This window comes from Cupressus sempervirens, chromosome 9, assembly GCF_028749045.1.
Source record: "Cupressus sempervirens isolate cs-2001-9-10 chromosome 9, ASM2874904v1, whole genome shotgun sequence".
NCBI classification, from domain to species: domain Eukaryota; kingdom Viridiplantae; phylum Streptophyta; class Pinopsida; order Cupressales; family Cupressaceae; genus Cupressus; species Cupressus sempervirens.
The window spans coordinates 71862840-71887780 of record NC_143126.1 but is presented as its reverse complement, the minus strand read 5'-3'; the positions used below and the strand labels follow the sequence as shown (position 1 = coordinate 71887780).

General features: G+C 32.9%; 1 pseudogene; it reads right to left on the bottom strand.

The window, feature by feature from the left end:
• Window positions 1-24941, bottom strand: part of LOC149537671 (uncharacterized) — a 65130-nt pseudogene that overhangs the window by 19578 nt on the left and 20611 nt on the right.

Genomic DNA, 24941 nt, shown 5'->3' with positions numbered 1-24941 from the left:
ATGTTAGATTTGTGATTTTTATGATACTTACCCCATACTTGCATGTGTATGGTGCGTGTGTTTGTTTTATCTTTCTATCTAACGTATTTGATGTGGTTAAGGGAGGGAGACGTAGTCACCTACTAGTCGAGATCTACATGATGCACCACTCCCTGCCATTTCTTGTTTAGATTAGATATATTATATACATGTACATACTCATCTTTTATGCAGGATGCAGGTACTGGGCATCGACTTCCCTAAATTGCCAGGATGAGCGTGCCCAATTACAAATACTCAAATGGTGAGAATGGGAAGATAATGATCAAGTCCAATCCCAGCCATAGCCTAAAATACTTGTCCTACAAAGAGGACTCGTAGCAGACTATCTACCCTTTTTAAAACCCGTGAGTCTTTTGTGCATATGTTGTTTTATGAATCTTTGATGAATTTTCTATTAATTAAGTCTAATTAAAAGATCAAATTAATGATTTAATTTAATGGAAAATTATTATGACATTTTAATACTTAATTATATTTAATTAATTGAGAAATTAATTAAATAAAAAGAATTGAATTCGAAGATAATAGTTATAAGTTTAAATTTTAGAACGTGATAATATTTATTTGATTTAATAATAATATATTTAGAGTTCATTTGTAAATAAATGCTAAATATTATTATTATTTAAGTTGATAAATATTTTATCAATTAAGTTTCAAAAATATATAAAAAGGAGAAAGATATTAAATTATGAAAAGGTTTTAAGTTCGCATGATGCGTGCATGAGATTAAAATATAAAAAATTAATTAAAAAGATAAAATATGTGAACTTAATAAAGATATTTTAATATAGTGTGCATGAGATTTAAAAGTTAATAAATTAAATAAAAGTGAAGTCAAGTAGAAAATTAAATAAAGTAATTTAATAATTCATTTGACGTGCATGAAAGAAATAATTAAATTAAATAATTGTAAATTAGAACTACTGGAGATAGAAACCCTAAAAGGTAGTTAGAGTTTATATTAGAGGGTTTTTTGGGTCATTAAGGCACACAAGTTTTGGAGAGCAACTCGGAGGGTTTGGAAAAGAAGGAAATTTTTCGTGACTTGAAGGATTTTGCTTGCAGTAGGAATTTTCATCTAGCTGTCAGAGTTTAGCATCAAAACTAGGTAGGTTCCTGAGTTTTCATTCACCCAGTTAGAATTTTCTTATTTAGATAATCATGTCTTCTTCATGATTGTTGAAATCAATTTCTCTAGATTTGGTTGCATGAATTTATTACTTTTTGTTTTGAATCCAGGATAATTCTATTGTATTTCGTATGTATGGTAAGACTGAAAGAAAAATACATCAATCTAAAAACCCTCATCTTTCTAGATTAAAGAAATTAGAATTTAATTTGGGAAGTGTTTTTAAAAAAAAAAAAAAATTAGATTGAAATTCAGATGGGAAGTATTATTTTCTCTATCAGGTTAATGTTGAAAACAATTTTTTAAACATAAAAATAAAAATTAAAAAAAATGTTTTTTAAAATAAAAATCTTTTATATATTTACATTCTAAAATTACTCAAGAAAGAGAGGTTTATTTCATTTTAAAAGAAATAAGTTTTAAACAAATTTAATTTAATTATAAAAAATTATTGTTTTGTTGAGTGGCCTACACGATTTCCTGTACCTATGATGGTAAGGAATTGCAGTGGTCGCACGGCTTATTAAGGGCTGGTGGCTTATTTAAGCGCCCCCTTTCTAAATAAAGGTTAAACTTGCATGTTTAGTATTCGATTTTTATTTTAAAACAATGGTATTGGGCATGTATAATATTAAATAAGAATCATTAAATCCCAATCACCGTCCAAATTCGTAGGCATGTGAGCCACGTAATTTCTTTACCAAAAAAAAACATGCTTCCTTCTTTATCTTATACTTTTGCCTAAATTACTTTTGTCTATATTAAATAATCGTGAGTTTCTAAAGATGCCTTTTTCCTTCATTTATAAACATTGAGAATAACTTTAGGAAAAAGGTATTTAACTCATTTTGTATTTAGTTTTATTAAGATGTATTTAATATGTTTTTTAATATGATTTATAAGTTTGTTTTTTATTATTATTATTCACATTAATTGATCTTTTAAACTTACTTACCTTTATATATATATATATATATATATATATATATATATATATATATATATATATATATATATATATATATATAATTTCTTTAATGCATAGTTTAAATTATTTTATATTATATGAAAATAAATAAATATTTATAATTTTAATTATAATAAAAGATGTGAGTCTATTATAATATTGATTGTCATTAAATTGGATTATATTCAATGCTAAACATATTGTGTGGTCAATTGGAAATTATACACTTATGTATTTTTGGATATTTTGTGAGTGGTTAATATTACTTGTATAATATTGTCTAAGGTAAACCTTATTTTTTAACTTATATAAATATAAATTATAGCTTTATACTTGCAGTCTTGGGTGTATTATATAAATGTTTATATCCAGTTAATATCATCATCATGTATGTGTGGCCCTAAGGGTTATGTAGTTAGCCTACTAGGATGTACACCAAAGGTCGCCCTTGTGATTTATTTTATGATATTTCTCTACTTCAGAAATTATCTTGAGTCTATGTTTTCAATTTGGAAGTTGCATTTATGAGTTTGTCTACATGGTGTATCTATGTTTATTTGGGTTGGGAGAACTATCTTATTTTAAGGTTGCCTGTTAAGGAACCAAGTTTGATCATTATGGGTGTTGTGGTATGGGACACAGTTGTGTTTTATGTTCTTAAGAGAGGTTGTCTAGGTACATGTCTTTGGGAGTGGCTTGCAATAGGGGTCCGGGACCCAAAGTGGTCAGTGTCAGGGTAACCTATTGTAAGTTATGTAATAATTGATAATCTAGTAATTAATATTTTGGGGGGGAAACACACTAAAAAGACAAGTTAGAGATATTTTCCCCGCCTATTCCTTGAGTGCTTGTATAGACTAAGGATTGGAATAGGATTATAGTATAACTAGTTGTCTCATCATCTTGACAGGGGTTTCTGGTTCCGCATGTGTCATGTTGAGGGTCTGAGGTTCAAAGTAACCAATCTAGGGTATCTCAATGCTTGAGGGTTCGAGGTCTATTAAGAGATCAGTCCAGGGTAACTCAAGTAGTTTGACCATGTGATGACACTCCCTAGTATGTAGCCTAAGTCTCCTCTGTAGATTTTGTGTATCTCTAGTGGTGTACCTATTGTTGAATGTGTTTATTGTGGTTATTTAATTTCATTGATGATGATTGGTGGTTCATGGATGGTGTACTTTTGACATGTGGTTCTTGACTTAAGGTGATTATCTTTTGTTGACTTATCTTATGATCTTGGTCTTCGATTTATATTTGGTTCATGTATGATGTTTGGTTATGTGGTGTTGGTATTGGATTGAGTGTTCTTTCTTTTCAGATTATTTTATCTTCTTGAGTAGCATGTGTTACCTTTGAGGTAGTTTTGGCTATTAAGAATTCCTTGCCTAGGAATGTTTTATGTTTGATTAGCCATATGTGGATCATTCATTATCTTCCCTGCACAATGGGAGTGGAAGCCAAACTAAGTAACCATGTGGTCGAAAGGTAGTGTCTTCTTACCATTTGGGTTTTCCCTCATATTGTCAGCTAATGGATTTTTGTTGCAGAAGATGTACCTTTATCATTCTTATTTCTTATCTCAGAGACTTCTTTTCAATTGATGTACTAATGCTATCATGTATTCTGATGTATTTTATCTATTAACACATACCTTGCGACATGTGTAGTGGATGTTATTTATTGGATGTACTTTCATTGTATGATTTGCTTATGTGATTATGTATATGTTATTTCTTTATGATCAAGAGACATTTTACTTGAAACTTAGACTAATTAAATTTAAACTTCTTAAATGTGACTCAACATAAAGGAACCCTTAAGGAATTGAAATTGTATCTGTAATTGCTTATGTGTATTTGATGTGTATGTTCATATTGCTTCTGCATTAATGTTATCTTGATGTTGTTAAAACCTTTATAAAAAAAATAGTTCAGTAAACATTGTATCATGTTAAGTTTATTTCTCTTGGGTTCCCGAGTGGGGAGTTACATCTGGTATCAGAGCCTGAGTTTCAACATTGGGAACTCTAGGCATAATGTGTGTCATCACTTGAGAAATTAGTAAAATTGAAACTTATTGAAACAAAAAATTTATATTGACATCAAACTTGAAATCAAACTGTTGAACAACAAACTCTGAAACAATACAAAATTTTGATCATGGAACTAGAAAACTTATAAAACTTTTTGGATTATTGCTTTATGTTGGTAAGTTACGACCTTATGGTTATGATGGATTCTTAGATGTCGTTGTTATGTTTGGGTTTTGTAGGAGAGATGAGCTCTAGTTCTAGATCCATTGCTAAGGGTCATAGCTCAGGACATGGTAGAAGTCATGGGAAAGCTAGTCACTGTAGCCCCTCCTTGGTCCATTTAGGGGATCCTATCCAAGAAGAGGCTAGAGGGGATGATAGTGTTAAGCAACATGCTAAGATAGAAAGACTGGTTACTAGAGACTTGGTTAAGCAACTAGAGATAGATCCATGAGTCCTAGAGGGAGGAACCTAGAGAGCAAAAGGTGGTCTAGCCAGTCCATCCAGATGAAGGACCTACTACAAGTCAAAGTCAAACCTTTCAACGGAGAAGGTACTGGATATGATGCTAAAAATTGGTTGATCGTACTAGATAGATGTTTTTCCATGCAAGACTTTGACTCCAATGTCAAAGCAAGATATGCCATCACCCACTTAGAGCACTTCGCAGCGATTTGGTGGAATATGGAGGAGAAGAAACTTGGGATAAATATGCAGACTATCACATGGGAGTTGTTCCTTGAATACTTTCATGAGTGATTCCTATCAGAGCAGTGGCAACAAGAAAGGGTAGATGAGTTTCATGACTTGAGACAGGGTACCAAGACTATGGTGGAGTATAAGCATAAATTCTTCGAGCTTATGTCTTATGCAGGAATTAGTGATAGCTCACCATTGATGGTCCAACATTTCATTAGAGGACTTAATGCTAACAACATTGGGGGTGTTAAGGTTTTCCAACCTAAAACTCTTAAGGATGCAATATTGCGAGCTACTTTAGTTGAGGTGAGTGTGACTGCAGGTCAAGGTGGCCTACCAAGTGTTCAAGCTAGAGGGTCACCTTATTCAAGAGCATCTAGGGATAACCAGTCTCAAGGAGCTGGAAGTTCTAAAAATTCTCCTAACCTCTCTAAGGGTATTCAGGAGCAACTGGGAAGAAAGTTCTTCCATGGTAACAATGGTGGTTCACAGTCGGGGAACTATCGTAACTGGAACCATAGTATGTGCAATAGGTTGGATCGAGTTCCTCAAGGTCATAGTCAGGATGCTAGTGTTGGTAGTTTTCATTAGTCACGTGCACCTCGAGCTCAAGGAGGCTTTAGTGGAGGTTTCTACTTTTGTGGACAATATGGTCATAGAGTGACCAATTGCCCTGAGCGTGCACCTCAATTTTGAGTAAGAGGCCTACAAACTTTAAGTTTTCAGTGGGGAATGGTCCAAGGGGACCCGCGTATCAAGTTTTGAGTTTGATTCATGTTTCTTTTTAATGGGCTTCCAGGAGTAAGCCTGCTTTTAGGGGGGGTGGATGTTATGCCCACTCATATTTTGCTTTTATGTTCTGATTGCCAATTTTTTTTAGGCTGATTTTGTGCATTGATTAGTTTTAGAGATATTAGATTTACAGTATTACGATAATATTTCATGACTTGAATTACAAATATATCAGTTATAATTGCTTAGTTGATTTCATTTCACATGTTGTTGATGATGTCTTGATGATTCCTAATTAGTAAATGTGGTTTCTTTCATAACAATGTTAACGTGATGTCTTTAATGATTATTATGTTTGTATTGGTAGAGATGCATTATTATACCTAAGCATTTGATGTTAGATTTGTGATTTTTATGATACTTACCCCATACTTGCATGTGTATGGTGTGTGTGTTTGTTTTATCTTTCTGTCTGACGTGTTTGATGTGGTTAAGGGAGGGAGTCGTAGTCACCTACTAGTTAGGATCTACATAATGCACCACTCCCCTCCATTGCCTGTTTAGTTTAGATATATTATATACATGTACATGCTCGTCTTTTATGTAGGATGCAGGTACTGGGCATCGACTTCCCTGAATTGCTAGGATGAGCATGCCCAATTAGAAATACACATATGGTGAGAATGGAAAGATAATGATTAGTTCCAATCCTAGCCATAGCCTAAAATACTTGTCCTACAAGGAGGACTTGTAACAGACTATCTACCCTTTTTAAAACCCGTGAGTCTTTTGTGTGTATGTCGTTTTATGAGTCTTTGATGAATTTTCTATTAATTAAGTCTAATTAAAAGATCAATTTAATGATTTAATTTAATGGAAAATTATTATTACATTTTAATACTTAATTATATTTAATTAATTGAAAAATTAATTAAATAAAAAGAATTGAATTCAATGATAAAAGTTATAAGTTTAAATTTTAGAACGTGATAATATTTATTTGATTTAATAATAATATATTCAGAGTTCATTTGTAAATAAATGCTAAATATTATTATTATTTAAGTTGATAAATATTTTATTAATTAAGTTTCAAAAATATATAAAAAGGACAAAGATATTAAATTATGAAAAAAATTTAAATTCGCATGATGCGTGCATGAGATTAAAATATAAGAAATTAATTAAAAAGATAAAATATGTGAACTTAATAAAGATATTTTAATATAGTGTGCATGAGATTTAAAAGTTAATAAATTAAATAAAAGTGAAGTCAAGTAGAAAATTAAATAAAGTAATTTAATAATTCATTTGATGTGCATGAAAGGAATAATAAAATAATATTTAAATTAAAAAGAAAACTAATTGCGCATGAAAGAAATAATTGTAAATTAGAACTGGTGGAGATAGAAACCCTAAAAGGTAATTAGAGTTTATATTAGAGGGTTTTTCAGGTCATTAAGGCACACACAGGTTTTGGAGAGAAACTCAAAGGGTTTGGAAAGGAAGGGAATTTTTCGCGACTTGAAGGATTTTGCTTGCAGTAGGAATTTTCATCTAGCTATCAGAGTTTAGCATCAAAACCAGGTAGGTTCCTGAGTTTTCATTCACCTAGTTAGAATTTTCTTATTTAGATAATCCTGTCTTCTTCATGATTGTTGAAATCAATTTCTCTAGATTTGGTTGCATGAATTTATCGCTTTTTGTTTTCAATCTAGGATAATTGGATTGTATTTTGTATGTATGATAAGACTAAAAGAAAAATACATCAATCTAAAAACCCTCATCTTTCTAGATTAAAGAAATTAGAATTTAATTTGGGAAGTGTTTTTAAAAAAAAAAGATTTTAGATTGAAATTCGGATGGGTAGTATTATTTTCTCTATCAGGTTAATGTTGAAAACAATTTTTAAAAAATAAAAATAAAAATAAAAAAATAAAATAAATATTTTTTTTTTAAAAGAGAGAATTTTATACATTTATAAATCTTTAAAAATAAATTAATTTATTAAAAAACATTTTTTAAAATAAAAATCTTTTATATATTTACATTCTAAAATTACTAATGAAAGGGAGGTTTATTCCATTTTAAAAGAAATGAGTTTTAAACAAATTTAATTTAATTTTAAAAAATTATTAAAAAATTTACTGCTTTGTTGAGTGGCTTGCATGATTTCCTATACCTGTGATGGTAGGGAATTGTAGTGGCTGCACAATTTATTAAGGGTCGGCAACTTATTTTAAGTGCCCCCTTTTTAAATAAAGGTTAAACTTGCATGTTTAGTATTTGATTTTTATTTTAAAACAATGGTATTGGACATGTATACTATTAAATAAGAATAGTTAAATCCCAATCACCATCCTCCAAATCCGTAGGCATGTGAGCCACGCAATTTCTTTACCAAAAAAAAAACATGCTTCCTTCTTTATCTTATACTATTGCTTAAATTACTCTTGTCTATATTAGTTTTATTAAGATGTATTTAATATGTTTTTTAATATTATTTTTAAGTTTGTTTATTATTATTATTATTCACATTAATTGATCTTTTAAACTTACTTACCTTTATATATATATATATATATATATATATATATATATATATATATATATATATATATATATATAATTTCTTTAATGTATAGTTTAAATTATTTTATATTATATGAAAATAAATAAATATTTATAATTATAATTATAATAAAAGATGTGAGTCTATTATAATACTGATTGTCATTAAATTGGATTATATTCAATGCTAAACATATTGTGTGGTCAATTGGAAATTTTACACTTATGTATTTTTGGATATTTTGTGAGTGGTTAATATTACTTGTATAATATTGTCTTAAGGTAGACCTTATTTTTGAACTTATATAAATATAAATTATAGCTTTATACTTGCAGTCTTGGGTGTATTATATAAATGTTTATATCCAGTTAATGTCATCATCATGTATGTGTGGCCCTAAGGGTTATGTAGTTAGCCTACTAGGATGTACACCAAAGGTCGCCCTTGTGATTTATTTTATGGTGTTTCTCTACTTCAGAAATTATCTCGAGTCTATGTTTTCAATTTGGAAGTTGCATTTATGATTTTTTCTACATGGTGTATCTATGTTTATTTGGGTTGGGAGAACTATCTTATTTTTAGGTTACCTATTAAGGAATCGAGTTTGATCATTATGGGTGTTGTGGTATGGGACACAGTTGTGTTTTATGTTCTTAAGAGAGGTTTTCTAAGTACATGTCTTTGGGAGTGGCTTGCAGTAGTGGTCTGAGACCCAAAGTGGTTAGTGCCAGGGTAACCTATTGTAAGTTATGAATAAGTGATCATCTAGTAATTAATATGTTGGGGGGGAAACACACTAAAAAGATAAGTTAGAGATATTTTCCTTGCCTATGCCTTGAGTGCTTGTATAGACTAAGGATGGGAATAGGATGATAGTATAACTAGTTGCCTCATCTTCTTAAGAGGGGTTTCTAGTTCCGCATGTGTCACGTTGAGGGTCTAGGGTTCAGAGTAACCAGTCCAAGGTAACTCAACACTTGAGGGTCTAGAGTCTATTAAGAGATCAATCCAGGATAACTCAAGTAGTTTGACCATGTGATGACACTCCCTAGTATGGAGCTTGAGTCTCCTCTATAGATTTTGTGTACCTCTGGTGGTGTACCTATTGTTGGATGTGTTTATTGTGGTTATTTAATTTCATTGATGATGATTGGTGGTTCATGGATGATGTAGGTTTAACATGTGGTTCTTGACTTAAGGTGATTATCTTTTGTTGACTTATCTTATGATCTTGGTATTCGATTTATATTTGGTTCATGTATGATGTTTGGTTATGTGGTGTTGGTATTGCATTGAGTGTTCTTTATTTTTAGATTATTTTATCTTCTTGAGTGGCATGTGTTACCTTTGAGGTAGTTTTGGCTATTAGGAATTCCTTGCCTAGGAATTTTTTATGTTTGATTAGTCGTATGTGGATCTTTCATTATCTTCCCTACACGATGGGAGTGGAAGCATGACTAGGTAACCACGCGGTCGGGAGGTAGTGTCTTCTTACCATTTTGTTTTTCCCTCATATTGCTAGCTAATGGATATTCATTGCAGAAGATGTATCTTTATCATTCACTAGTAAATTTTGGGCTAAATTTCGACGCAAAAAGGTCACAATTTCAACAAGAGAAGGTCGATAAAGCCACAAAACTTGTTGTCAATCTTTTTTGGTCGATTTTTCGCGACATTCATTTTGAGTTACAATTTTGACTTCATAAAGGTGGACTTACTGACATGAATTTCGTCGATTTCTCTAGTCAACCTGAACTGTTATTTTCTAATTTGCGGGCGCGGGTGGTCGCAAATGCAACGTAAACCTACCTCAATTTGGCTTCTAAATTCTGACCAAAACCCCTTGCTTTTCTATGCCAATTCCATACTTGCAACATCAAAGGTGACCAGTTTGGTGTCACAATTGAGATCAAGATATGTAGAAATTTCAACGCACTATCCCAATTATTTTGAAAGCTTTTCTCTCACAGGATCCTTCAAAACTACACAAAACTTGATTCTAAAGCATAATTTCTTGATGCATGAGAGTCAGGGTATCATGCACATTTCTATCTCCACGCCATTGTTTCATTCGTCAAATGATTTATTTTATACAAAATAATGGGAAGGAGGAAGAAATGTGCATGATATCCTATTTCCACCGAGCAATTATGCTTTACAACTCAAATTTTGTGAAGTTTAGAAGGCTCCTATGAGAGCAAAGCCTTTGCAATAATTAGCACAGCGCATCTAAATTTTGGTTCCTATAGGGAAGAATAAAATTAGGAAAGAATTATTTATCAGGAATGAAAGCCAATAATTTCATCTATTTTTCAAATAGATAAACGTGACAAAAAAACGTACAGTCCCAATCACATCATCATAAGAGCGCATATATAACTATAACTATAACTATGTCTAAAACCAACATAATTTACAAATATCCACAATTCAAATATTATCCCTTGATTTTTTCTTTAATGCAAAGTTTTAAATCAACTATGTTATCACCCTGGATGTAATACCAAACTATCATTAGGCTAAAGTCTGCAGCAAGATTTACGATTTAGAAATGCAAGGAGAACTACCCAACCAAAGTAGAAAATGACATGAAAAGTTAACAATCTAGATGAAATATTTCTAGCAATTGAACTGTACATTATAGAAACAAAAAATTGCCTTAAAATTGACACCTCACTAGTTGTTCATTTGCATCCATAATGGTTTCACAAAAGTTGAAAGCTTACGATTTGTCAAGAACACAAAAGGCACTCGTAGTTCAGCTACATAAATAAAACTAAAGTAGTTCAATTATACGATGAGGGAAAGAGACTATCAATATCGATTGTGGAGTTGCAGGTAGGTAAGCGATAAACATAAAAAGGTAGTACAAGATTTTAATAGCAATTGTAACCTTCACAGTTTTTCTCAGTAGTTTTGGGTCATTAAATTGGATAGAAAATTGATAGTAAAATGTGAAAGAGAACACACATAATGTCACATCAAAATAAGTTTGCATCCTACACATGAGTATGCATCAAAACTGAATTTTTACCTCCTCAATCTATCTGTATCAATAAAGAAATAAGACATTTTTGTAATACAAAATTCTTGAACCCTATTCCACTATAATCTTTCAAACCTGCAAAATAAAACAAAAGCCATAAGAACTAAAATAAAAGGATTTATTTCTAACAAACTATCACAGATGCTTTGTATATACCTTAGGACATGATACAAGCTATTTCACAAGCAACACTTAACATTCCAATTTTTTTCTCATTTACTAGAGTGATGATAAACTATATGCAAAGTAGAAATAGTGCAGCATAATAGATGATTAGTATCTACAATTTTTAATACTGAAAATTATAAAGAATTTAATACTCACAAGTGTCGCTACCTAAGAGAATGCAGCCCAAGTTTATCATGATCTCTACAGCATTCATTGCATTGTGAATATCCTACTTATTTGCAAACACTAGTAACACTGCATCTCGTAGTTCATCTTGCAAGAACAAGAAACTTAAATGATAAAAAAAATTCTATGGATAACATAAAAATAATTGTTAAAAGAATGAGGCCAATTTTACACATAATAACCAAAGTTGCCATGAGGAAGACATGAAATCTTCTTGATCCATTTTCCAATTGTGTTTATACAATCCTAAAAATTCACTTTGATAGTTCTGACTAATTATTGTTGGAAGGATTTTATTTGCTTCATCAAACAAGTGTATATTGTAGTCTTGGCTTCTTGTATTTTTCAAGATAGTATCATTACTCGTCTAGTATTGTTCAAACTGAAAGGATGATATTGATATGTTGTTTTTCTATAATAGCCAAACAAGGGGTTGTTAACCTTTACACAAACAAGGGATGAAAGCATAAGCATAGGGCATCAACAACACAACAAAAAAAACCTCTTCCTATGCACTTGGACAAAAGTCTAAGCAATGCTATTGTTAGGATTGCAACAAAGGAAACCCCACTACAACCTGTCAACAAGGCCCAAGAGTGATTATTTAAGAGTCAACATTATCAATAGAATTTTGTTCAAAATAGAAGTGGAAGCAGTTACTTCAACAACATAGGCCACAAGGCTAGCGGGCATTGCACCTGAAATACAGTCTAACATCCAAAATTGTGACAAGAATGGAAGTGATAAATGTCTAGCTCAGACCAACAGCATGAGAAGCATCAATATAATCAAAAAAAAATTCTTCTTCATTAGAAAAAAAGTCCTCAAAAGGAAAATCTAAAAAAGAATCAGAAGCTCTAATTGTCAAATGGTCATTTTTCATGGCCCTCCATCAAGTGACAGCACCTATCCAACATAAAATGGCAATCATTAGGCATGTATCCTATAGAGATGCAATCTCTACAACAAAATGGAAAAACCTCATATTCAATGCTTCACCCATGGCCTCTCATCAACCATGATTGAAGTGGAGAGATCTCTACTTCAACTAGAATACAAACATAGAATAGCCCAAAGTTGTACTAGATCCATCCGATTTTAGGAACTAGCAAAGGGAATTTCCAATGGCCTCGAGCAAAACAACTCACAAAAGTGAAATGAAGATGAGGAGGAAAACCCAAACATAACTCACATAGGTATAGCTCAATGTCACCAAACATTAGGGACTTCAAAGATTAGTCACCCAACAGTGTAAATCTTAGAGGCACTAGAGACTCTAATAATTTATAGACCATACTTCTGCACTGATAAAAGTCCATGTTATCACCACAAAATAGGATAAACTTTGCATAAGACTTGACAGCCCAAGCATAGCTCCTTCAATCAAAATTTGACAGACAATTATCTAGAGCAGTCAGCGGGTATAGAACCACCAACAAGAGAAAATATCCTAGCACCTAGAAGCCTAGCTTAGCGCTACACCAGGTGAGTCAAACCCCAACAAAAACCATCCAATGAATCTCTTCTGATGGGGTGTGTTACGAGTATATTAAGTTCCCCTCTTTCTCCAAAGTGGAAAACATCATGAATTTTGAGTTCAGATCTATGTTATGTAATATTGCTTTACTCATGTTTAGAGATCCTTACAGTATATTCAAAGATACTTATTATATCTACTCTATAATAAATGGAAATGTAATAGCATACTAGCATCAGAGTTCATAACCCACATCAAAAGTGGTTAGTTACACAAGAAGAAGCATCCAACATGGGACATGAGAAACAAATTCAAATTGATTTCTCCTCTATTATCAGAGGATCATAGTAAGGCACCACACAAATTCTCAAATATAAATAATAGTCAACTGTCATTTTACTTAGATCCCTATGAAAATGTAGCACTAAAATACAATATACATTGGAGTTAGGAATTTGGTTGACAACCAAAATCAATTGAATTGAAATAAGAAACTTCACCAAAGAATCAACTAAATATGTAATTTTAAGCATATTTTGCTACTCAAAATGTTACGACTTCTTCCTTCTTGACCTTAAACTCGTGACATTTTCTAGTTTTACAAGGGGAAACATGATCTCTCCAACTATTAGTTCTAAGTGGCTTCCACCTTAGGCACATAGAGTCTTTGAACTAGATAGATAAAATAAAAAACCATGCTGAAGACCGTGGAAATAGAGGATAACATGGAAAATACCAAACAACAAGTTGGATGATGATGAAGACTACAGTAAAGGTAGAAGATCCCAGACATCATCAATTAATACCAAACTACCAAATGGAGTATACAAACTTGAAAAGATAAGACACACCTTACAACTAAATGAAACTCTAGAAGCTACCATCAAATGGCATGACATTGAATCATTACCAATAAATGAATATAACATAGAGAAGCTACTAGATATGGTATTTCTATTCATTTTTCAAATGAAAGAGTGCAGTAGGTATGCAACCACGACTAAGGAAAGTGCAATTTCACACCATTTTCCATGTTGATGTTGAGATACAAACCTATGCAATCCAATCTCCCAAGGAATAGATAGCACCACGTATCGCCATCTTTTCCAAAATAGGATTTGTCATAAAGCGATGTTAGAATAGTTATTAAAATGATCATAAATTATGTTGTTATAGTAAAAGAATACTTTAACTTAAGAAAAAAAACTATACAATATTAAAAGATGATATCGCGCTTTAAAAATTAAAAAGGTACCTATAACAAAGAACTTCATTTCGACTTGCTAATTGGTTTTTACTATTAACTATAAGTGTATCTTTAAAGTTTGAGCTTCACTTGGTTTCGAGAATAGTTAAATATTCTCTACTTAACAGGGCCAACCACATGAAGGTGGAAGCTCATTTGGTCCCTCCCCCCGCCCCCCCTAACATCACTCTAAATTCCCCATTAACATTTAATAACATTCAATTCATCCATTTTTGAAATATAACATTCAATCATTATAATCATATGATAACATTCATTAACACATAAAATTCATAAGCACACAACATTCATGAATAATTCAAGAGTAAGTCATTCATGAATAATTCATTAACACCCAACATTAATGAATAATATTCATGAACACAATATTCATTAACAATATTCAAGAGTAAGTCATTCATGAATAATCATATCTTTTTTTCTTTCTTGCCATTTCTTTTTTTCATAAAATTTCTAAGAGGAATATCAATGTCCTCATCATCCCCATTAACATTTAATAACATTCAATTCATCCATTTTTGAAATATAACATTCAATCATTATAATCACATGATAACATTCATTAACACATAAAATTCATAAACACACAATATTCATGAATAATTCATTAACACGCAACATTCAAGAGTAAGTCATTCATGAATAGTTCATTAACACCCAACATTAATGAATAATATTCATTAACACAATATTCATTAAAAATATTCAAGAGTAAGTCATTCATGAATAATCATATCTTTTTTTTTTTCTTGCCTTTCTTTTTTTCATAAAATTTCTAAGAGGAATATCAATGTCCTCATCATCCCCCTCCTCTACTAGTTCTAACACATGTGTCCTCCTCATCCATTTACGAACATCATGAGGCCATTGCACTAAAGGGGGGTCTGCTGCAATAACAAGTACTTCATGAGTTAAATTCATACCATTTTATATTAGTGAATTACAAGTTTTATTTAAGTAAAAGAACTATAAATCAAAAAATTAATTTAAAAGAACAAAACATAGATTTTCTTTACCTGAATGTGCAACATGATCTACCTACTGATCAGTCTGAACATCCTCCAGCACTCGTTCAGCACGACATGATTCTATATCCTCAACACAAAAAGGTTACACCAAGTTCAATTAAAGATGTTAAATTGTATTAATAATTATATAATTAGTTTTAAATAACAAATGAGCACCTCCATCGATAGTACAATGCACATCAGGGGCTTCATGATGCTGCGTATGATCTGTGTCACGATTAATAGGTTGCATTGCAATGTCATGCACATTATTATCAAATAAATTTTTGCTCAAGTATTCAATTTCTAATATATATTTTGGCATATTTACCTGTGCACATGATGCAGGAGACTGTTCGGTTGGGGCAATAGAAGTTTGTCATAGGCATTCAGCGACCGTTGCATAGCCTTGCTTGAAGGCAATTTTTTTGTGTTCTTCTGTGGCCTCCAGATTAAAATCAGCACCCTGCATTTTTTTATTAATTAAAAAAATTATTTTCATTTTATAAATAATTTTTCTTTTCAATTCATTTATTGCTACTTACAACACATGCTTTAATTTTCGAATATCCCCCAGAGCCAAGTCTGTGTTGCCCAACCTTTTCCAGCCTCGCCTTTGTTGCCTTTGATGTGTCCTGCAACCTATGAAAAGTTTGAAATATGTTAGATGATATAGATATAAAGATCAGTACTAAATAGTGGATTATTATATATTGGTATGAAGGTTTTAGCATAAAGTAGCACGTTCCACCAAAAATATGAAAAAAGGAAAGAAATTATGGCATCATACTTTTAATTGACATGTGTAATCATGTTATTCATCCATGGAGTTCATGCTATTTATCCATATTCTGACATGCCTCTCCATAAAATTACACATCAATTTTGACAATCTATATTATCCATTGTCACACAAAGTAAACGATAAGCTAAAAGTTCAAACAGCTAGCAGATTTTATAGATTAAATTTTTTTTCCATCAAAGATAAGTCAATTTAGTTGAATAGGATGTCAAAATATTTGGTAAATTGGGGGGGGGGAGGGGCTTCATGGAGGAACCACTGGTTCAAACTATAGTTTAGAGTCTATACGCTTAGTGGAAAGGCATGAGTCTGGTCGCATTACCTTGGTATCATTACCTGCTAGTTCTTGATGTCCTGCAGAGTATCCATAGGTTCCACACTCAAAGTGTTTTTATCCCCAAGGTTGCAACAGGTATAAACTTGAGGGCGAATGTCAGATTTTAGATTGTTTTAGTAGCATTCCTTTTTAACCATAGCTGAAAAGTAAGTATTTTTTTGTTTTCAATTTAAAAGACATCACCTTTGTGCATCAAGTGCTTCTTTAGCCTCCACACTACATGGAACTAATTTTATAAATGGTGGTTGTAATTAAAACAAAATCCCCACTAATTTGCTAAGATAACTAGCAACTAACAGGAACTACCTAGCATTCTTCTAGCAGAACACTCACGACTTAAGACTTGTCTTAATCTATGTTTATTTTCATTGCTTCTAGCAGTGGAGCACCATTCAGAATGTTTAAGAAGATCAAAAATGTTACATCATAGTTTGGAGGATGTTTCATATAGTCTACATCCACAAAAAATGATTTCAAAGGTGACAGTTGGATAGAAAAAATTTTAGATAAGCTTCAACTATTCTTAAAAGTCACACAGTAAAAGAAGAATTAAGGATAGAAAAAAATAAAAAGTCAACTTTAACACTTTTACTATAGAAATTAAGAAGATTAGTATGTGATCATGTTTAAACCATTCGCTTTAATAATGCCACATAATTTTGATCCTATAAATAAGGTATAAGAGTTTAAGAAATAGTAAATTTCATAGAGTGGAAAGAAATAGCAGAAATTATCAGCATTATTTATAAGAATGAAATTTGGGTTAGTGTTTTCCAAGAAAAAATTCATAACTTTAAATGCTTGCAAACAAATGCTTTCATGCAAATTAAAATAACATAAATGCTTACACTTGTAGGGGACATGGCCAATAATGGAGAATGCACGCACAACTCCTCCAAATAAGGAAAGCATTGTAGAACTTTGACATTAGCAAAATCTTCATCATCAGAGCAGGTGATTTTCTTGATCGATTTCACTTTTGCAAAATGTTCCAAAAGTTGAGTATCAGTTTCCAAATAGAGACATTTAGGCAAACAGAACCTCACCATTATCTTACTAGGAAAACTACAATCAATAATTCTAATGCTTTCTAAGAGTGGACAATTTGCATCCAGTGTCATATATATATCATTGACACGTTGGAGGGGTGATACAATCAAAAGATCAAAACTAAGTGTTGATCAGAGCACTATCAATATCTCAAGTCTCAAAATGATACATCAAATATACAATGAATCTCATGATCAATATAAAGATACAAAAAGGAACAAAAGATAGCATGGACCTAACTACACCCTTCCCCCTCATCACCAGGAGGAGGAGTAACATATGCATGTGCAGGAGGCACTACACCATCAGAAGCTCAAGCATAATCAAAGAACCTTGAGACATGTTGAGCTAGAGGTACTGCATTTTCATATACTACATAATAATGAGCAGCTCGAGAGGTATGATGATGGGTCTCATCTCACTCTAACTCTATATATCTCTTTAGCTCTATGATCTTAGACCATAGATCTACTATCTCACAGTTCCCCTCTTCTAGCTAGTCATGCATCTCTAACTATAACTTGCACCTATAACTTGCCCACCTACCTCTGAGAAGTCCTCAATCTCTCCCTCACATGTCATAGAGAATCTTGAGTCTATGCTAATACATCTCTTATGGGTGAAACCTGTGGAGGCTAATTTGGCATGTCATCATCCCCTCCTCCACCCACATCCTATTGTGGTGGCTCCTCTACCCTAGGTCTCCTGCCATCACCTCCTACTACACCCATGGTGCTCATCTCTCTGTGAGTTCTCACATGAGTAGGCCTATGTGCCTATTCATTGTTGCTCGATCTAAGATCCAATCTAACAGTATGAGAAGGAATTGTAACAAGAACTACTAGTGGCCATTATAATGGTCTCTCCTCCCTCAAAGGATGTTCTTGTGGTTGCTAAACATCAGGGTGTGGTGCCTGACAAACTACCCCTATAGGATCAGTTATATGAGGAAATGAATGTGGGGCCAAATGCTCTATGTACTAGGGAATGACACCATCATTCACTACATCTAGAAAGTAGTCCCACCCATAAATGGTAAGGCCACTAAAATCTTCCATGCATCTAATTGGGTCCAATCTAGGAGAACAACCTTTCTTTACCTCCTCGGTGAAACAAGTGTAACTACAGTACTCCTGTGATATACTGTATTGATAGTCAAACTGTCTCTAGACATGGGTTAGTGGAAATATCTCTATCTTCAATGAAGATGGCCATTCATTGGCTAAGATACCAACATGAATCCTAGCTAGGAGAAGACATCATCTTATGGCTCTATGCCTAGCCATGGTCTATAGGTAACATACATCATGTCATCCAAATGAAGTCTCAAATAGTTTGTCTTACCTAGTGTAGGCTGGATCATCTCTCCACAATACCAATAAATATAAATCTACAAGGGTCATTGTCAGTCCTCAAAGATAGGAATGTGATTGTTGTCATTAACTTGTGTTTCTAGCATTGAACGTGATGCTTATTATTTTTAGGAGACTGACCATTAGTAAAATTCTTGCAAAGTTTTTCAAAAAAATTGTACTTGTCATTACAATTACTGAATATCATTTATCACCTATACTGCTAACACATACAACTATGGTACATGTAGTTGAGCATTACTATATTTTCACGACATAATATAGCTATATGTGAAGTTACAAGCGCACTATTTATATCTTATGTAGGATTTATGCCTAGATTGAGATATATACAGTTGTGTCAGCATTGAGATTGAGATTTATAAGCAATTGTGTCAGCATATGAATTTAGGATTTATAAGAAATTGTGTCAGTTATATCTTATGTAGGATTTATGCCCAGATTGAGATTGAGATTTATAAGCAATTGTTTTAGCATATGAATTACATACCTTTCATCAATAGATAGATTAAATTGAGCTAGTTGAAATTGTTGATACTGAAGTTGAACCCTAAATTTTCTCATTAATGTACTAGTAGTTAATACTATTGCATACCTTTTTGGATTTGCTAGTGTACTTTCTTTTGGACGTTCCTCTTTCTCCTTTGCATCCAAAATGAACTCATTCCAGTCCCTCACTGAAACAAAGGGAGGACGCTCGTACTTCAAGTTTAGGACTAGGATCTTTCTATATGTGTCCCTCACAACCTTAAGATGTCTGGAAGCTTTTTGTAACAATTTCTTATGATAAAAAATATTACTACCAAACTCATGCTCTATATCTTTAATGAGCTCATATTTTAATTTTTGATCTTGGTAGTTCCACCTTTTAAGAAAAAACACAAAATTGTTAGATATAGCTAGTATAAGAAAAGACCCGAATGAAAGGAAAAATGTTGCACCAATTAATGATATGAAAAAAAATAGTGGGATAAAATTAGTTCAGTTATGGTGTTCCACCTTTTATGTATGGTGGGCCCGAATCTTCACAGCTTGAGGTCATAAAGCCTCCTATAAAATGTATCGTTTTCTACAAAAAATGTCATGGGATAATTAATAGTAAGAACCATTAAAATGAATCATGCAAAGAATACTTTCCATAGTGAATAAAAAATAAATAAAATGAGATACATTTCATCTTTTTAGTGATCTATTTCAGGGTTGGAGGATCAAATTGACCAAAATTGACCCCAAAAAAAGTTTGGAAAATTTTTTAAAATGTCTAAAACCAGTCAAAACTCTACTAGGGTTCTGCTGTTGATGTTCTGAAACTAAAAAATGTACTGTGACTATATTAATTATACCTTGAAAAAAAATATAGTGCATAATACATATAACTTGTCATGACCTTCATTTTTTGTCATTCTTAATTGATGTTGTCACTGATAATACCTGGAATATTATGGAAAACAAATATTGCTAAAATAGATAGTGAAGCTGAAAGTGAGCACTCTAAAACTCTAACAGGCAATAGAAATGATGTGGGAAATCATTGAAAACTAAATATTGAATATGAAAGAAGACTCCCACTTTTGGTTCTCTATAGAAAAATTGGTTAGTATCTTCTACTAAAAGCATGAAATTGCAATGTACCGAATTGCTAAACTAGAGAATTACTAGTATAGACAAAAGGTCATTGATAATTCAGATGATCCTACCAAACCCCTAATAAAAAGGAATTCCAGAATAATTAAACAACTTGCACAATACGACATACTAAAGAAGGTCATGAGGCATCACTCCACATCAAAAGCCCTTGCATTCACCACTTCCTATCATGTTTATGTCTTGCAAGAAAATCCTTATTACAATATAAAAAATAATTATTTAAAGTCCCTAGAATCTTAAGACATTTCAAAGGCATTGATTCATTATCGTCAATCAACAATGATGTCTGCATAGCTCCCGTGCTAGAAATACGAGTAGCTCTAGGAAAGGACGATGAATTATCACCAATACATGCACTATGATCCGCATTTGGTGGCATACTAGATGGTGCATCTCCTACCACAAAAAAACAATACACTATGTGATGCACCCAAGATTAAAGTACATATTATCAACTCATAATTAACACAAAACCAAATATATCAAAACAAGGATTTACCAACTAGACGTCCCCTTGTTGCCAACATTGCAGTCGGCAATCTCGTACAGGCGTCCGTCAATCTCGTAGGAGTCTCCTGCACTGGATGACTTGAACAATACATTGTTAGCAAAGACATTCTGAAATAATAAAAGTAAGAGTTAAGAAGTTTTGAATGTTTGAAATAAAAAATTCCTTCTAACTTGTCAACTAAAAGATTATTTTACCAGTGGCAGTCAGAGCTCTGCTACTACTGGCCTCACCGCATTGTCCTTGACCAAGTTGTGGATCAATTGCCGAAAATTCCTGTATAACAAGAATTTAGTAGTTAAAGTTTCTTACAACTCTTTAAAAAAATTGCACCAATAAAGTATTTTTGCACATATTACATATTTTACTTCACAACATAAAAGATTATAAAATATAAATCTTTGTTGAACTTTTGTTATAACTAAATATTCATTGGAGCTTACTTCATAACGATGAGCTTGCACTCTCAAATCTGATAGCCTCTTCATCATCTCCTCGAATTCCATATTTGCCTCATCCAAAATTTTCATTGCGTCTAAATTATTTTTTTAAATTTTTTCTTCGACATTTTATGAAATTGAGAGTTTCAGCAATATCCTCATCAAAAGGCATAGCTAGTGGCTAGGTACTTACTGTAGACACCTAAATTTGATTACACTATTTTAGTAATCCTATTTAGTTATCTAAAAAGGCATTATTAATTAAATTTCTATTTAATTAATCCTTTGTCATCCCCTAGTTGATTAATTTAATTAATCATCTATAGTCCTAATTGATAAATCAAATAATCTATTATTTATCAATTAAATCCTATTCTTCTATCTAATTCCAAAAATCCCCATTTATTAAATAAATCTATTTGATAAATGAAATCCTCAAATTCAAAAACCCCTAACCTATCTCTAATCCTCCATTTAGCCTAATCCACCCCATCCACCCATACTAACCAAGCTTAGCCACTAACTCACCCACCCTCATTAATGCCATCCACTTGCACATCTCTAACATCCCTAATCTAATCTTAAACTCAAGCCTAATCCACCCCCTAATGTTGTCACATTCCTTAAACAAGTTTAAGACTTTCCTAATCCAAACCAAAGTCTCCCCTCAAAAAAACCCAACCACTAAGTCATGAGTGCTCTTACAAAACATAAAGACTCTTACAAGCCCACTCATGACTCTTACACCCATCTTCCACACTCTTCCCTCTTCCACACTCATTCCTCTTACATCCCTCTTACATACTCAACCCCACTCATCGTGACTTTAACCAACCCTTTACCCTACCCTCTCACACTCATCCTCCTTGTGACAAGTGTCACCTTCCCATTGGTGCTAAACAAGCACAATCCATGTGCTCTCCTTTGAGTGCATCCTAGCCCTCCTTAAGCCTTCATCCATCCTTGTATCTAAGCTCTCCATCTCTCTACCCCTTAGCCTATAAATTGAATCCCATCCCAAGCCATTTAATCAACAATCTTTGAGCTAAAGTTACCATGCTATTTTGAGAACCAAAGCCATCAACCATACCCTTATAATGCCAAATTGAGAGCTCACAAAGCTACCAATTTGCCATTACCCACCTCCATTGAAGCAGCTTTTGAGCATCTTGAGCATACATCCACAACAAAAGGACACATCTACAGAATCAAGAAAGCATGGAGTGCTCTTTCTTGTGAGGTTTGCACTTCTTGTTTGCTTTCTTTGTCTAAGCATATATGTGAATTTAGTTTTTGGTTTGTGAATGTTTACTTTATTTGTTAATGTTCTTTGCATACTGATTCTGGTTCTACATTTTGGCACGCCTGGTGGGACCCCACTATGGGTCATTTAATCATCTATTTTCATCTATATGTCATTTTTCTAACCATCTAATGTTTTCTGTTGTTTGAGTGTGTTGTGAGGGTGTTTTGCTTGTTTTTGTAGGTTAAAGAACGCACTTAGAAAGAAGAAATACCATCTAAAAAAAAAAATTGCATTTTTCAGCTTTTTTTGGCGCGATTTTGGCGTCTGCAACCTGTTTTGTCTGCGAAAATCGACTTCTGCGAAAATTCGCGTCTGCGAAAATTGACATCTACGAAAATCCGCGTCTGCGCAAATCGACATCTGCGAAAATCCACGTCTGCGAAAATCCGCGTCTGCGAAAATCGACATCTCTGCTTGTCACCTGGGTTCTGTGCTGCAAATCTGTTTTGTCCTCTTCATATTTTGGCGCCTCTGTAGTTCAGCATCTTCGTATTTTGGCAGACTGTGTTCTCTGCTTGCTTATGTTCTATTTCTGCTTTACTATTTCTGCACTTTGTAGCTAAAAAATAAAAAAATAAAAAAATAAAAATAAAAATAAAAATAAAAAAAGAGTATAAATCAAAATTTGACTTTTAGTGGTTCCGTAGGATTTAGACCATTTTAAGCATTTTTACGCGTAGAAAAAACAACAAAAAAAGTTAAAAAAAAATTTCCCATAGTTAAGCTCTCATTTTTGAAGATTTTGGCTAACTAACTAAAATTGCTTTTTTTTTTTTTTGTCTCATTGCAGGTTGGAGCACATATGGAACCACTAACCATGTTTCTTGCAGGTTTTCATGTTGCTAAAAAAAATGAACTTGAATGTTTAACCATTTGTCTTTGAATGCATGTTGCTAAAAAAAACAAAATGAACTTGAATGGTCAAACACATTTTTCATTGAATGAATGTTGCTCAAAAACACACTCTTGAATGTCATGGGTTAAAATCAACTTTCTTTGGAATGCATGCTTAAAACAAAAAAAATCCAATCTTGAATGCCAAGGATCAATTAACCATTACAAATCTCTTTTTCACATGCAATCTAGGTAAAGTTGGATTTTTGGACATTTAAGAAACTTTGTTAAGTTAAAATACAAATTTACAAAAATCAATTTGAGTAGTTCCTTGGACTCACCTCTTTTCTAATCACCCATCAAATATTAACCATTGGTTGCAATCTCAGCGCCATTTATGGGGATGGGTCTACTTGAAAAAGGTGTTAAATGTTCCACAATCTAACTCACTCACTTGGTCTTTGAACGTTTGCTTTAACTTTATCAAAATTCTTAAATGGTCAAAACTCTAGATTAAATCGATCACACTTCAAGTTTGGGAACTAAAATTGAACAACAACTGACGTGGAGAGCCTCCGGGCGCGCGCTTGAAATTGAATCTCACACACTTTTGTTTTGGGCTTAAAACAAACTCACACTCAATCTTGAATTCCTTAAAGAAAATTAATCGATACTTGACGTGGAGGGCCTCCGGGCGCACGAGTTTGCTTTTGTTGACCCTAACTCTTCTTATTGTGTGCATTCTTCGATCGATTTACTTTTGTTGGCGCTTCAAGTTGGAATTGAACATTGTCTATTAAACATGAGTGTTTGCAAAGTCTAGATTAGCACACATAAGAGTCAGTTGGTAAAAGAACAAGTGTGTTTTTTAGCCCAAGGTCATCCAAGTCTTCTCTCCCCTTGTCGTCTTTCGAGGCCATCTTGGGTGCATAAGATTAGGATCCAAAACCTTGTTTCTTTTTTAGGAGGCCTGCTTGGGGATTTCATCACCCCTTGGACGATCTCAACTCCAGCATTCCAGCGGAGTATAAGAATCGGGAGGTGAATCGAAAGACATCTCTCTTGGGATCAAGATTTTTTCATTCGGGCTAAGCCTCAAGGAACTTTATACCCTTGAGAAGTGAAAGAGGAGAAGTGGGTTACCACTCCTCTCGGCTGTGTGACATCCTTTTGGTCTCATCTACGGATTTGGGCCTCACGTACCTTGCATATATCGAAGACTCCCTAGCTAAACCAATTGTCTACCTTGCAGAAAACCATCTAGGATGTTAATGTGTTTGGAGTGACTGATCGAAACATTTGTAGAACATACACACT